Source organism: Lissotriton helveticus, chromosome 8 (assembly GCF_964261635.1).
Source record: "Lissotriton helveticus chromosome 8, aLisHel1.1, whole genome shotgun sequence".
Classification (NCBI taxonomy): domain Eukaryota; kingdom Metazoa; phylum Chordata; class Amphibia; order Caudata; family Salamandridae; genus Lissotriton; species Lissotriton helveticus.
The window spans coordinates 50821551-50837632 of record NC_136069.1 but is presented as its reverse complement, the minus strand read 5'-3'; the positions used below and the strand labels follow the sequence as shown (position 1 = coordinate 50837632).

General features: G+C 55.9%; 5 non-coding genes across 5 annotated transcripts; all 5 read right to left on the bottom strand.

The window, feature by feature from the left end:
- Window positions 1-6718: 6718 nt before the first annotated feature.
- TRNAF-GAA (transfer RNA phenylalanine (anticodon GAA)) lies at window positions 6719-6791 on the bottom strand. The gene has a single exon. It is a non-coding gene; the product is annotated as a tRNA-Phe (tRNA).
- Window positions 6792-7301: 510 nt separating this feature from the next.
- On the bottom strand, window positions 7302-7374 carry TRNAF-GAA (transfer RNA phenylalanine (anticodon GAA)). Its single transcript has one exon. It is a non-coding gene; the product is annotated as a tRNA-Phe (tRNA).
- Window positions 7375-12123: 4749 nt separating this feature from the next.
- Window positions 12124-12196, bottom strand: TRNAF-GAA (transfer RNA phenylalanine (anticodon GAA)). The gene has a single exon. It is a non-coding gene; the product is annotated as a tRNA-Phe (tRNA).
- Window positions 12197-13871: 1675 nt separating this feature from the next.
- TRNAF-GAA (transfer RNA phenylalanine (anticodon GAA)) lies at window positions 13872-13944 on the bottom strand. Its single transcript has one exon. It is a non-coding gene; the product is annotated as a tRNA-Phe (tRNA).
- Window positions 13945-14454: 510 nt separating this feature from the next.
- On the bottom strand, window positions 14455-14527 carry TRNAF-GAA (transfer RNA phenylalanine (anticodon GAA)). The gene has a single exon. It is a non-coding gene; the product is annotated as a tRNA-Phe (tRNA).
- Window positions 14528-16082: the final 1555 nt, after the last annotated feature.

Here is a 16082-nt window from a genome sequence, read left to right as displayed (position 1 = left end):
CAAGCAAGGGGAGGCTCCCCGGGCACATCGGAACCCCTTCCCGGGCCCTTGGCCGTGCGGCAGGCTGGGAGACAGGGCCCAGGGCCGGAGCACTCGACCCGGGGCCCGCCCGGGCCCCTGGACCCAGCCGGGGCTCCCAAGCCCGGAGGCGCATGGGACGCCTCCCCGGTCCCTCCGGACCCCGTCCCGGGCACCCTGCCACGCAGCAGGACCAAGGACAGAGCCCGGGGTGGGGAGGCCGCCCTCCCCGGGCCCTCAGGGGCCCTAGCCACTGCTCCTGAACCCAGCCAAGCAAGGGGAGGCTCCCCGGGCACATCGGAACCCCTTCCCGGGCCCTTGGCCGTGCGGCAGGCTGGGAGACAGGGCCCAGGGCCGGAGCACCCGACCCGGGGCCTGCCCGGGCCCCTGGACCCAGCCGGGTCTCCCAAGCCCGGAGGCGCATGGGACGCCTCCCCGGTCCCTCCGGACCCCGTCCCGGGCACCCTAGCACGCAGCAGGACCAAGGACAGAGCCCGGGGTGGGGAGGCCGCCCTCCCCGGGCCCTCAGGGGCCCTAGCCACTGCTCCTGAACCCAGCCAAGCAAGGGGAGGCTCCCCGGGCACATCGGAACCCCTTCCCGGGCCCTTGGCCGTGCGGCAGGCTGGGAGACAGGGCCCAGGGCCGGAGCACCCGACCCGGGGCCCGGCCGGGCCCCTGGACGCAGCCGGGGCTCCCAAGCCCGGAGGTGCATGGGACGCCTCCCCGGTCCCTCCGGACCCCGTCCCGGGCACCCTGCCACGCAGCAGGACCAAGGACAGAGCCCGGGGTGGGGAGGCCGCCCTCCCCGGGCCCTCAGGGGCCCTAGCCACTGCTCCTGAACCCAGCCAAGCAAGGGGAGGCTCCCCGGGCACATCGGAACCCCTTCCCGGGCCCTTGGCAGTGCGGCAGGCTGGGAGACAGGGCCCAGGGCCGGAGCACCTGGACCCAGCCGGGGCTCCCAAGCCCGGAGGCGCATGGGACGCCTCCCCGGACCCATGGAGCCCGTCCTGGGCATTGAGCCATGCCGTTGGCCTGGAGATGGGTGCCCCGGACGCCCGGGGGAGGTCTGTCTGGGACACATGGAGCCCGTCCTGGGCATTGAACCATGCCGTTGGCCTGGAGAAGGGAGCCCCGGACGCCCGGGGGAGGACTGCCCGGTACCCGTGGAGCCCTTCCCGGGTACTTTGCAACGCCGTTGGCCTCCTGGAGATGGGTGCCCCGAACGCCCGGGGGGGTGGGCTGCCCGGGACCCGTGGAGCCCGTCCTGGGCACTCTGACCTGCTGTTGGCCCGGGGGAGGGACCCCAGACGACCGGGACCCGTGGAGCCCGTCCTTGGCACTCTGACAAGCCGTTGGCCCGGGGAAGGGAGCCCCAGACGACCGGGACCTGTGGAGCCCGTCCTGGGCACTCCTATATGCCGTTGGCCCGGGGAAGGGAGCCCCGGACGTCCGGGACCCGTGGAGCCCGTCCTGGGCACTCCTGTATGCCGTTGGCCCGGGGAAGGGAGACCTGGACGCCCGGAACCCGTGGAGCCCGTCCTGGGCACTCTGAAATGCTTTGGCCCGGGGAAGGGAGCCCCGGACGCCCGGGGGGGGAGGACTGCCCGGGACCCGTGGAACTGGTCCTGGGCACTCTGACATGCCGCTGGCCCGGGGAAGGGTGCCCCGGATGACCGGGGCCCGTGGAGCCCGTCCTGGGCACTCTGACATGCCGCTGGCCCGGGGAAGGGAGCCCCGGACGCCCGGGGCCCGTGGAGCCCGTCCCGGGCACTCTGCCATGCCATCAGCCTGGATGGAGCCCCGGACGCCCGGGGGGGGCGAAGGCCCGGGACGCATGGAGCCTGTCCCGGGCACTCTGCCATGCCGTCGGCCTGGATGGAGCACCGGACGCCCGGGGGACGACTGCCTAAGAGCCATGGAGCCCGTCCTGGGCAATTTGACATGCAGTTGGCCTGGAGGAAGGAAGCTCCGGGTGGCCTAGGGAGGTGTTGCCCAGGCATATCCCATCTGGTCCCCATGGCAGAGAACCACCAACCCTGGAGGGGTGTCCGGGCATACCCTGCCCCATAGTAATCCGGAGGCAAATTACCCCCCTTTCTTGCAATCTGTGCACGCGAGGTGACAGAGGGGACCCAAGGCGTGAAAGAACCCGACCTCATGGAGCCCTCGCTGGGATCCGGGAGGCGAATGGCACCTCATTAAGACTTCCAGGGAAGTTCGGCCATCTGGTCCCCCCCATAGGAAAGCGTTGCGGGCGACCAGATGCCCGAGGGGATCCGGGCGACCAGATGGCCGAGGGAATCCGGGCGACCAGATGGCTGGGCATGGAGGTGAAGCCGCCTGGACTCTTCCCCACCCCGTCCCCGTCCCGGGACGAATGCCCGGGACGCATGGAGCCCGTCCTGGCCACTTGACGTCCCGTCCTGGGCATTGAACCATGCCGTCGGCCTGGAGAAGGGAGCCCCCGGACACCCGGGGGAGGACTGCCCGGTACCCGTGGAGCCCTTCCCGGGTACTTTGCAACGCCGTTGGCCTCCTGGAGATGGGTGCCCCAGATGCCCGGGGGTGGGCTGCCCGGGACCCATGGAGCCCGTCCTGGGCACTTTTACATGCCGTCGGCCTGGAGGTGGGTGCCCTGGACGCCCGGGGGAGGCCTGCCCGGGACCCGTGGAGCCCCTCCCGGGTACTTTGCCAATGCCGTTGGCCTCATGGAGATGGGTGCCCCGGACGCCCGGGGGAGGACTGCCCGGTACCCGTGGAGTCCTTTCCGGGTACATTGCAACGCCGTTGGCCTCCTGGAGATATGTGCCCCGAACGCCCGGGGGGAGGGCTGTCCGGGGCCCATGGAGCCCGTCCTGGGCAGTGTGACATGCCGTCGGCCTAAAGGTGGGAGCCCCGGACGCCCGGGGGAAGGCTGCCCGGGACCCGTGGAGCCCTTCCCGGGTACTTTGCCATCCCGTTGGCCTCATGGAGATGGGTGCCCCGGACGCCCAGGGGAGGTCTGTCCGGGACACGTGGAGCCCGTCCTGGGCATTGAGCCATGCCATTGGCCCGGAGAATGGAGCCCCCAGATGCCCGGGGGAGGTGTTGCCCAGGCATATCTCATCTGGTCCCCCGGGCAGAGAACCACCAGCCCTGGAGAGGTGTCCGGGCGTACCCTGCCCCTAGTAATCCGGAGGGAAATTACCCCCCTTTCTTGCAATCCGTGCACGCGAGGTGACAGAGGGGACCCAAGGCGTAAAAGAACCCGACCTCATGGAGCCCTAGCTGGGATCCAGGAGCCGAATGGCACCTCATCGGGACTTCCAGGGAAGCCCGGCCATCTGGTCGCCCCATTGGAAAGCATCGCGGGCGACCAGAGGGTCGGGATCGAAAGGACTCCCAGCTCCCCATCCATCCCAAGCCTTCGCGGTAGGGTTCCTGACTGCCTGCCCACGCAAGGCAGGGCTCTTGGACCCCGGCTGGGCCTCAGGCGCAGGTTGGACCACCGGAGCTCTAGGGCCCGGACGACCTGGGGGAGGAATGCCCGGGACCCGTGGAGCCCGTCCTGGGTACTTTGACATGCCGTCGGCCTGGAGGTGGGTGCCCCGGACGCCCCGGGGGAAGCTGCCCGGGACCCATGGAGCCCGTCCTGGGTACTTTGACATTCCGTCGGCCTGGAGGTGGGAGCCCCGGACGCCCGGGGGGAGGTCTGCCCGGGACCCATGGAGCCCGTCCTGGGTACTTTGCCAATGCCGTTGGCCTCATGGAGATGGGTGCCCCGGACGCCCGGGGGACGAATGCCCGGGACGCATGGAGCCCGTCCTGGGCACTTTTCCATGCCTTCGGCCTGGAGCCCCCAGACACCCAGGGGAGGACCACCGTGAAAACCATGGAGCCCGACCCGGGCACTCTGCCATACCGTCAGCCTAGATGGAGCCCCGGACGCCCAGGGGACGAATGCCCGGGACGCATGGAGCCCGTCCTGGGCACTTTTCAATGCCGTCAGCCTGGATGGAGCCCCGGACGCCCGGGGGACGACTGCCCAGGAGCCATGGAGCCCGTCCTGGGCAATTTGACATGCAGTTGGCCTGGAGGAAGGAAGCCCCGGGTGGCCTAGGGAGGTGTTGCCCAGGCATAGCCCATCTGGTCCCCATGGCAGAGAACCACCAGCCTCGGAGGGTTGTCCGGGCGTACCCTTCTCCCTAGTAATCCGGAGGAAAATTACCCCCTTTTCTTGTAATCCGTGCACGCGAGGTGACAGAGGGGACCCAAGGCGCGAATGTACCCAACCTCCTGGAGCCCTCGCTGGGATCCGGGCGGCGAATGGCACCTCATCGGGACTTCCAGGGAAGTTCGGCCATCTGGTCGCCCCATAGGAAAGCGTTGCGGGCGACCAGATGCCCGAGGGGATCCGGGCGACCAGATGGCCGAGGGAATCTGGGCGATCAGATGGCTGGACACGGAAGTGAAGCCGCCTGGACTCTCCCGACCCTGTCCCCGTCCCCGTGCCCGTGCCCGGGACGCATGGAGCCCGTCCTGGGCACTTTTCCATGCCTTCGGCCTGGAGCCCCCAGACACCCAGGGGAGGACCACCGTGAAAGCCATGGAGCCCGACCCGGGCACTCTGCCATGCCGTCGGCCTGGATGGAGCCCCGGACGCCCGGGGGACAAATGCCCGGGACGCATGGAGCCCGTCCTGGGCACTTTTCCATGCCTTCGGCCTGGAGCGCCCCGACACCCTAGGGAGGACCACCCTGGAAACCATGGAGCCCGACCCGGGCACTCTGCCATGCCGTCGGCCTGGATGGAGCCCCGGACGCCCGGGGGACAAATGCCCGGGACGCATGGAGCCCGTCCTGGGTACTTTTCCATGCCGTCGGCCAGGAGCCCCCTGACACCCAGGGGAGGACCACCGTGAAAACCATGGAGCCCGACCCGGGCACTCTGCCATACCGTCAGCCTGGATGTAGCCCCGGACGCCCGGGGGACGAATGCCCGGGACGCATGGAGCCCGTCCCGGGCACTCTGCCATGCCGTCCTGACAAATTCGTACGGACTCCTAACCTTACGACACGGATCGGAATCGAGCCCTCTCTGACCCAGCAGTTTCAGGCGCCCGGGGGACGAATGCCCGGGACGCATGGAGCCCGACCCGGGCACACTGCCTTGCCGCCGGCCTGGATGGAGCCCCGGACGCCCGGGGGACGACTGCCCAAGAGCCATGGAGCCCATCCCGGGCACTCTGCCATGCCGTCCCGACAAATTCGTACGGACTCCTAACCTTCCGACACGGATCGGAATCGAGCCCTTTCTGACCCAGCAGATTTCAGGTTGATTTGCTATATACTTTACGTACGATTTTATGGGGGCCGATTCCGATCCGGTACGTAAAAGCAAATACGACCGACATGTCGGACAACCACGTACACCCAGGGGATAGGACTGCCCGGGTCACATGGACCCCGTCCTGGGCACTCTGATCTGCCGCCGTCGCCGGGGATCGAACCGTGATCACCAGATGGGGATATCCCAAAAATCTGGCATGGATACGGCCCGCCAGGACAGGTTTGGGCACCCCTGCTTTAGATCTTCAGTCTAACGCTCTCCCAACTGAGCTATTTCGGCCTGCTGCTAGCTGTGGTCTTCATACTTTGATTTGAACCATTCAACAAACTAGATGCATGACCTGGATATTTACCCTTATATGTTAGAGATATGTTTTAAGGAGTCCTGTATCATTCAGCAGTTAACTTGTGCAATGAGTAAATAGCATTTTTGGGATCCGGGTTAGGTAGCGTTTTTTTAACTCTGAATGGACTAGTACTATATTACCCAGACGTATGTGGCCTGAGTAGGTAAGCAACGTCATCTGACTACTGACATCTGTGTTCAAGGGGAAGTTGAAGGTAATGCAGACAAGAGTTTACATTACAAAAAAGCATGAAATGGGAAACATTCATAGTGTAACCTGAAGGCAAGAAATGTGGAAGCAAGTTTAAAGGAGGACAGAAAGTAAAGTCTATGTTAAATTGCTTGTGTTGTATATCAGTTGGAAAAAAATTTTATGAATAGAGAAAAAAGTACTAAAGCTGATTCCAAGACCTATTTTGTTAGAAGCATGGAACTTCTCAACTGTGCAGAAACCCAGGATTGAAGCAGGGACCTTTAGATCTTCAGTCTAACGCTCTCCCAACTGAGCTATTTCGGCCTGCTGCTAGCTGAGGTCTTCATACTTTGATTTGAACCATTCAACAAACTAGATGCATGACCTGGATATTTACCCTTATATGTTAGAGATATGTTTTAAGGAGTCCTGTATCATTCAGCAGTTAACTTGTGCAATGGGTAAATAGCGTTTTTGGGATCCGGGTTAGGTAGCGTTTTTTTAACTCTGAATGGACTAGCACTATATTACCCAGACGTATTTGGCCTGAGTAGGTAAGCAATGTCATCAGACTACTGACATCTGTGTTCAAGGGGAAGTTGAAGGTAAGGCAGACAAGAGGTTACTTTACAAAAAAGCATGAAATGGGAAACATTCATAGTCTAACCTGAAGGCAAGAAATGTGGAAGCAAGTTTAGAATGAGGACAGAAAGCAAAGTCTATGTTAAATTACTTGTGTTGTATATCAGTTGGAAAAAATTTGATGAATAGAGAAAAAAGTCCTGCAGCAGATTCCAAGACCTCTTTTGTCAGAAGCAAGGAACCTCTCAACTGTGCCGAAACCCGGGATTGAACCAGGGACCTTTAGATCTTCAGTCTAACGCTCTCCCAACTGAGCTATTTCGGCCTGCTGCTAGCTGAGGTCTTCATACTTTGATTTGAACCATTCAACAAACTAGATGCATGACCTGGATATTTACCCTTATATGTTAGAGATATGTTTTAAGGAGTCCTGTATCATTCAGCAGTTAACTTGTGAAATGGGTAAATAGCGTTTTTGGGATCCGGGTTAGGTAGCGTTTTTTTAACTCTGAATGGACTAGCACTATATTACCCAGACGTATTTGGCCTGAGTAGGTAAGCAATGTCATCTGACTACTGACATCTGTGTTCAAGGGGAAGTTGAAGGTAAGGCAGACAAGAGGTTACTTTACAAAAAAGCATGAAATGGGAAACATTCATAGTCTAACCTGAAGGCAAGAAATGTGGAAGCAAGTTTAGAATGAGGACAGAAAGCAAAGTCTATGTTAAATTACTTGTGTTGTATATCAGTTGGAAAACATTTGATGAATAGAGAAAAAAGTACTGTAGCAGATTCCAAGACCTCTTTTGTCAGAAGCAAGGAACCTCTCAACTGTGCCGAAACCCGGGATTGAACCAGGGACCTTTAGATCTTCAGTCTAACGCTCTCCCAACTGAGCTATTTCGGCCTGCTGCTAGCAGTGGTCTTCATACTTTGATTTGAACCATTCAACAAACTAGATGCATGACCTGGATATTTACCCTTATATGTTAGAGATATGTTTTAAGGAGTCCTGTATCATTCAGCAGTTAACTTGTGCAATGGGTAAATAGCGTTTTTGGGATCCGGGTTAGGTAGCGTTTTTTTAACTCTGAATGGACTAGCACTATATTACCCAGACGTATGTGGCCTGAGTAGGTAAGCAATGTCATCTGACTACTGACATCTGTGTTCAAGGGGAAGTTGAAGGTAATGCAGACAAGAGGTTACTTTACAAAAAAGCATGAAATGGGAAACATTCATAGTCTAACCCATGGGTACTCACAAACTTTCTCTCGGGGGCCAAAATTATAGTGTGGTTTGTGTCCGAGGGCCGCACCGGTGGGGCGGGGTCAGTGGGGTAGGGGGCGGGGCTAGAGCAACAAAAAAAACTCTTACCATGAGGTTGATCACAGGTCCCTGCAGCGGACGCCTTCGTCCACTGAGCCACCAGACCCGGCATACACACATCTCTCTCTCTCGGTCTCTCTCTCTCTCTCTCTCTCTCTCTCTCTCTCTGTCTCTGTCTCTCTCTCTCTCTCTCTCTCTCTCTGTCTCCCTCCTTCTCTCTGTCTCCCTCCTTCTCTCTAGCTCTCTCCCTCTCTCTCCCTCTGTCTCACTCACTCCCTCTCTGTCTCCCTCTGTCTGTCTCTCTCTCTCTCCCTCCCTCTGTCGCCCTCCCTGTCTCACTCCCTGTCTCCATCCCTCTCCCTCTCTGTCTCCCTCTCCCTTCCTCTGTTTCCCCCTGCCTTCCTCTGTCCCCCACTGACTCCATCTGTCTCCCCCTCCCTTCCTCTGTCTCCCCCTCCCTTCCTCTGTCTCCCCCTCCCTTTCTCTGTCTCCCCCTCCCTTCCTCTGTCTCCACCTCCCTTCCTCTGACTCCCTCTGACTTCCTCTGTCTCCCTCTCCCTCCCTCCGTCTCCCTCCCTCCGTCTCCCTCCCTCCGTCTCCCTCCCTCCGTCTCCCTCCCTCCGTCCGTCTCCCTCCCTCCGTCTCCCTCCCTGTCTCCCTCCCTGTCTCCCTCCCTCTCTGTCTCCCTCTGTCTGTCTCTCTCTGCCTGTCTCCCTCTGCCTCCCTCCCTCTGCCTCCTTCCCTCTGTCTCCCTCCCTCTGTCTCCCTTCCTCTGTCTCCCTTCTCCCTCCCTCTGTCTCCCTTCTCCCTCCCTCTGTCTCCCTTCTCCCTCCCTCTGTCTCCCTTCTCCCTCCCTCTGTCTCCCTTCTCCCTCCGTCTCCCTTCTCCCTCCGTCTGTCTCCTTCCATCTGTCTTCCACTGTCTGTCTCCCACGTCTGTCTCCCTCTTTCTGTCTCCCCCCCCACTGTCTGTCGCCCTCCCTCTGTCTCCCTCTCTGTCTCCCTCCTGTCTGTCACCCTCCCTCTGTCTCACTCTCTGTCTCCCTCTCCCTCCCTCTCCCCGTCTCCCTCCTTCTCCCTGTCTTCCTCTGTCTGTCTCCCTCCTGCCTCTGTCTCCCTCCCTCTTTCTGGCTGTCTCCCTCCCTCTGGCTGTCTCCCTCCCTCTGGCTGTCTCCCTCCCTCTGGCTGTCTCCCTCCCTCTGGCTGTCTCCCTCCCTCTGGCTGTCTCCCTCCCTCTGGCTGTCTCCCCCCTTCTGGCTGTCTCCCTCCCTCTGGCTGTCTCCCTCCCTCTGGCTGTCTCCCTCCTTCTGGCTGTCTCCCTCTTTCTGGCTGTCTCCCTCTTTCTGGCTGTCTCCCTCTTTCTGGCTGTCTCCCTCTTTCTGGCTGTCTCCCTCTTTCTGGCTGTCTCCCTCTTTCTGGCTGTCTCCCTCTTTCTGGCTGTCTCCCTCTTTCTGGCTGTCTCCCTCTTTCTGGCTGTCTCCCTCCCTCTGGCTGTCTCCCTCTTTCTGGCTGTCTCCCTCCTGTCTGTCACCCTCCCTCTGTCTCACTCTCTGTCTCCCTCTCCCTCCCTCTCCCCGTCTCCCTCCTTCTCCCTGTCTTCCTCTGTCTGTCTCCCTCCTGCCTCTGTCTCCCTCCCTCTTTCTGGCTGTCTCCCTCCCTCTGGCTGTCTCCCTCCCTCTGGCTGTCTCCCTCTCTCTGGCTGTCTCCCTCTCTCTGGCTGTCTCCCTCTCTCAGGCTGTCTCCCTCTCTCAGGCTGTCTCCCTCTTTCTGGCTGTCTCCCTCTTTCTGGCTGTCTCCCTCCTGTCTGTCTCACTCTCTGTCTCCCTCTCCCTCCCTCCCTCTCCCTCCCACTGTCTGTCTCCCTCCCTCTGGCTGTCTCCCTCCCTCTGGCTGTCTCCCTCCCTCTGGCTGTCTCCCTCTCTCTGGCTGTCTCCCTCTTTCAGGCTGTCTCCCTCTTTCAGGCTGTCTCCCTCTTTCTGGCTGTCTCCCTCCTGTCTGTCACCCTCCCTCTGTCTCACTCTCTGTCTCCCTCTCCCTCCCTCCCTCTCCCTCCCACTGTCTGTCTCCCTCCCTCTGTCTGTCTCTCTCTCGGTCTCCCTCTCCCCCCCTTTCCCTCCCCCTCTGTCTCCCTCCCCTTTTCCTCCCTCCCAGTGCCCCAGCACATTTATCTGTGAGGGGCTGCCATTACCATAATTCCCTTAAACGGGAGTGCCTGCATCTTGTTCATTGCGACGCCAGGACTGAGAAACGTTGCCTGTTTTTAAAACAATGTGGGTTCTAAAGACACTGCCCTAAGCACTAGCGCTGCTTGTCTGAAGTACCGCAATACTTTGGCACCTTCAATTGCTTACCTGCATTGGACTGAGTGGTCCCAATACTCCTGCACTGCAGGAATTGCCAGCAATAACTTAATAATTACTCGAACCAAAACACACCAGCGCTTCAACATGTGCTGACTACAGGCAAGTTTGGAATGCGTCTACATAACTCAGAAACCTTTTGGATTTGAACACCAGACGGTGTTCCTGGATTCTGCACTTGCTGCTGCTCTCATATTTAATGGAACAAGCCCCGGTGTTACAGTCTTCTTTCCCTCCCTCCCTCTCCCTTTGTCTCTGTCCCATTACCTCCGTCACCCTCTTCACCTCACCCTGCTGTGTGTCAGCCCGGGCTGAGACAGCCTCCTGGCACACACAGCCCCACCCGAGCACTTCACAAGACCATTTGTATGGTAATGAGGCCTTGCTGTATTTAACCTCTTCTTAGACCCCTGCAGCTCCACTGTGACTGTCATTGGAATCACCCGGCGGCCGGCCCCCACAGAGCAGCAGAGTCTCTTAGACTTGCGCGGCTGCAACCAGCAGTGTTTGAAGACACGATGACATTTTTTTTTAATGCACGGGTACGATGTCTGGAAGGTCGGCGGGCCGCCAGGGAAGGCTTGCCGGGCCGCAGCTGGCCCGCGGGCCGTACTATGAGTACCCATGGTCTAACCTGAAGGCAAGAAATGTGGGAGCAAGTTTAGAATGAGGACAGAAAGCAAAGTCTATGTTAAATTACTTGTGTTGTATATCAGTTGGAAAAAATTTGATGAATAGAGAAAAAAGTACTGCAGCAGACTCCAAGACCTCTTTTGTCAGAAGCAAGGAACCTCTCAACTGTGCCGAAACCCGGGATTGAACCAGGGACCTTCAGATCTTCAGACTAACGCTCTCCCAACTGAGCTATTTCGGCCTGCTGATATCTGTGGTCTTCATACTTTGATTTGAACCATTCAACAAACTAGATGCATGACCTGGATATTTACCCTTATATGTTAGAGATGTGTTTTAAGGAGCCCTGTATCATTCAGCAGTTAACTTGTGCAATGGGTAAATCGCGTTTTTGGGATCCGGGTTAGGTAGCGTTTTTTTAACTCTGAATGGACTAGCACTATATTACCCAGACGTATGTGGCCTGAGTAGGTAAGCAACGTCATCTGACTACTGACATCTGTGTTCAAGGGGAAGTTGAAGGTAATGCAGACAAGAGTTTACATTACAAAAAAGCATGAAATGGGAAACATTCATAGTCTAACCTGAAGGCAAGAAATGTGGAAGCAAGTTTAGAAGGAGGACACAAAGCAAAGTCTATGTTAAATTGCTTGTGTTGTATATCAGTTGGAAAAAATTTGATGAATAGAGAAAAAAGTACTACAGCTGATTCCAAGACCTATTTTGTCAGAAGCAAGGAACCTCTCAACTGTGCCGAAACCCGGGATTGAACCAGGGACCTTTAGATCTTCAGTCTAACGCTCTCCCAACTGAGCTATTTCTGCCTGCTGCTAGCTGTGGTCTTCATACTTTGATTTGAACCATTCAACAAACTAGATGCATGACCTGGATATTTACACTTATATGTTAGAGATATGTTTTAAGGAGTCCTGTATCATTCAGCAGTTAACTTGTGCAATGGGTAAATAGCGTTTTTGGGATCCGGGTTAGGTAACGTTTTTTTTAACTCTGAATGGACTAGCACTATATTACCCAGACGTATATGGCCTGAGAAGGTAAGCAATGTCATCTGACTACTGACATCTGTGTTCAAGGGGAAGTTGAAGGTAATGCAGACAAGAGTTTACATTACAAAAAAGCATGAAATGGGAAACATTCATAGTCTAACCTGAAGGCAAGAAATGTGGAAGCAAGGTTAGAAGGAGGACACAAAGCAAAGTCTATGTTAAATTGCTTGTGTTGTATATCAGTTAGAAAAAATTTGATGAATAGTGAAAAAAGTACTACAGCTGATTCCAAGACCTATTTTGTTAGAAGCAAGGAACCTCTCAACTGTGCCGAAACCCGGGATTGAACCAGGGACCTTTAGATCTTCAGTCTAACGCTCTCCCAACTGAGCTATTTCGGCCTGCTGCTAGCTGTGGTCTTCATACTTTGATTTGAACCATTCAACAAACTAGATGCATGACCTGGATGTTTACCCTTATATGTTAGAGATATGTTTTAAGGAGTCCTGTATCATTCAGCAGTTAACTTGTGCAATGGGTAAATAGAGTTTTGGGATCCGGGTTAGGTAGCGTTTTTTTAACTCTGAATGGACTCGCACTATATTACCCAGACGTATGTGGCCTGAGTAGGTAAGCAACGTCATCTGACTACTGACATCTGTGTTCAAGGGGAAGTTGAAGGTAAGGCAGACAAGAGTTTACATTACAAAAAAGCATGAAATGGGAAACATTCATAGTCTAACCTGAAGGCAAGAAATGTGGAAGCAAGTTTAGAAGGAGGACACAAAGCAAAGTCTATGTTAAATTGCTTGTGTTGTATATCAGTTGGAAAGAATTTGATGAATAGAGAAAAAAGTACTACAGCTGATTCCAAGACCTATTTTGTTAGAAGCAAGGAACCTCTCAACTGTGCCGAAACCCGGGATTGAACCAGAGACCTTTAGCTCTTCAGTCTAACGCTCTCCCAACTGAGCTATTTCGGCCTGCCGCTAGCTGAGGTCTTCATACTTTGATTTGAACCATTCAACAAACTAGATGCATGACCTGGATATTTACCCTTATATGTTAGAGATATGTTTTAAGGAGTCCTGTATCATTCAGCAGTTAACTTGTGCAATGGGTAAATAGCGTTTTTGGGATCCGGGTTAGGTAACGTTTTTTTAACTCTGAATGGACTAGCACTATATTACCCAGACGTATGTGGCCTGAGTAGGTAAGCAATGTCATCTGACTACTGACATCTGTGTTCAAGGGGAAGTTGAAGGTAATGCAGACAAGAGTTTACTTTACAAAAAAGCATGAAATGGGAAACATTCATAGTCTAACCTGAAGGCAAGAAATGTGGAAGCAAGTTTAAAAGGAGGACAGAAAGCAAAGTCTATGTTAAATTGCTTGTGTTGTATATCAGTTCGAAAAAATTTGATGAATAGAGAAAAAAGTACTGCAGCAGATTTCAAGACCTACTTTGTTGAAAGCAAGGAACCTCTCAACTGTGCCGAAAACCGGGATTGAAACAGGGACCTTTAGATCTTCCGTCTAACGCTCTCCCAACTGAGATATTTCGGCCTGCCGCTAGCTGTGGTATTCATACTTTGATTTGAACCATTCAACAAACTAGATGCATGACCTGGATATTTACCCTTATATGTTAGAGATATGTTTTAAGGAGTCCTGTATCATTCAGGAGTTAACTTGTGCAATGGGTAAATAGCATTTTTGGGATCCGGGTTAGGTAGCGTTTTTTTAACTCTGAATGGACTAGCACTATATTACCCAGACGTATGTGGCCTGAGTAGGTAAGCAACGTCATCTGACTACTGACATCTGTGTTCAAGGGGAAGTTGAAGGTAATGCAGACAAGAGTTTACATTACAAAAAAGCATGAAATGGGAAACATTCATAGTCTAACCTGAAGGCAAGAAATGTGGAAGCAAGTTTAGAAGGAGGACAGAAAGCAAAGTCTATGTTAAATTGCTTGTGTTGTATATCAGTTGGAAAAAATTTGATGAATAGATAAAAAAGTACTACAGCTGATTCCAAGACCTATTTTGTTAGAAGCAAGGAACCTCTCAACTGTGCCGAAACCCGGGATTGAACCAGGGACCTTTAGATCTTCAGTCTAACGCTCTCCCAACTGAGCTATTTCGGCCTGCTGCTAGCTGTGGTCTTCATACTTTGATTTGAACCATTCAACAAACTAGATGCATGACCTGGATATTTACCCTTATATGTTAGAGATATGTTTTAAGGAGTCCTGTATCATTCAGCAGTTAACTTGTGCCATGAGTAAATAGCATTTTTGGGATCCGGGTTAGGTAGCGTTTTTTTAACTCTGAATGGACTAGTACTATATTACCCAGACGTATGTGGCCTGAGTAGGTAAGCAACGTCATCTGACCTCTGACATCTGTGTTCAAGGGGAAGTTGAAGGTAATGCAGACAAGAGTTTACATTACAAAAAAGCATGAAATGGGAAACATTCATAGTCTAACCTGAAGGCAAGAAATGTGGAAGCAAGTTTAGAAGGAGGACACAAAGCAAAGTCTATGTTAAATTGCTTGTGTTGTATATCAGTTGGAAAAAATTTGATGAATAGAGAAAAAAGTACTACAGCTGATTCCAAGACCTATTTTGTCAGAAGCAAGGAACCTCTCAACTGTGCCGAAACCCGGGATTGAACCAGGGACCTTTAGATCTTCAGTCTAACGCTCTCCCAACTGAGCTATTTCGGCCTGCTGCTAGCTGGGCTCTTCATACTTTGATTTGAACCATTCAACAAACTAGATGCATGACCTGGATGTTTACCCTTATATGTTAGAGCAGGGGTGCCCAAACCTGTCCTGGCGGGCCGTATCCATGCCAGATTTTTGGGATATCCCCATCTGGGGATCACGGTTCGATCCCCGGCACCGGCGTCAGATTAGCCCAGCACCAGGTGACTCTGGGAAATAGCTGCCGCCGCGGCTAGGGCGGCTGACTCCGGAATCTGGAGATTTTTTTATTTAAGGTTTTTGTAGAGCGCGTAGTAACCCTCGAGCATCCCAGAGATCAGGGTTCGATCCCCGGCACCGGCCGCAGATTAGCCCAGCACCACGTGACTCTGGGAAATAGCTGGCGCCGCGGCTAGGGAGGCTGACTCCGGAATCTGGAGATCACGGTTCGATCCCCGGCACCGGCGACAGATTAGCCCAGCACCAGGTGACTCTGGGAAATAGCTGGCGCCGCGGCTAGGGCGGCTGACTCCGGAATCTGGAGATTTTTTTATTTAAGGTTTTTGTAGAGCGCGTAGTAACCCTCGAGCATCCCAGAGATCAGGGTTCGATCCCCGGCACCGGCGGCAGATTAGCCCAGCACCATGTGACTCTGGGCAATAGCTTGCTTAATCTTCCCAACGGCCCCTAGCGCCTAGAGACCCTTACGGGCGATTGTGCGCCTTACAAATGTGGATTATTATTATTATTATTATTATTTGGGCCGACTCCGATCCGGTTCGTAAAAGCACATCTGCCCGAATCTGTCGGACAACCACGTACGCCCGGGAGAGGACTGCCCGGGACCCGTGGAGCCCGTCCTGGTCACTCTGACCTGCCATCGGCCTGGAGAAGGGAGCGCCGGACGCCCGGGGGGAGGACTGCCCGGGACCCGTGGAGCCCGTCCTGGGCACTCTGACCTGCCGTCTGCCCGGGGAAGGGAGCCCCGGACGCCCGGGGGGAGGACTGCCCGGGACCCATGGAGCCCGTCCTGGGCACTCTGACCTGCCGACGGCCCGGGGAAGGGAGCCCCGGACGCCCGGGGGAGGACTGCCCGGGACCCGTGGAACTCGTCCTGGGCACTCTGACATGCCGCTGACCCGGGGAAGGGAACCCCGGACGCCCGGGAGCCGTGGAGCCCGTCCTGGGCACTCTGACAAGCCGTCGGACCGGGGAAGGGAGCCCCGGACGCCCGGGACCCGTGGAGCCTGTCCTGGGAACTCCGGCATGCCGTTGGCCCAGGGAAGGGAGTCCCAGATACCCGGGACCCGTGGAGCCCGTCATGGGCACTCTGACAAGCCGGTGTCCCGGGGAAGGGAGCCCCGGACGCCGGGGACTCGTGGAGCCCGTCCTGGGCACTCTGGCATGCCGTTGGCACGGGGAAGGGAGCCCCGGACGTCCGGGGCCCGTGGAGCCCATCCTGGGCACTCTGACAAGCCGTTGGCCCGGGGAAGGGAGAGCCGGACACCCAGCGGAGGAATGCCCGGGACCCATGGAGCCCGTCCTGGGCAATCTGACCTGCCGTCGGCCCGGAGAA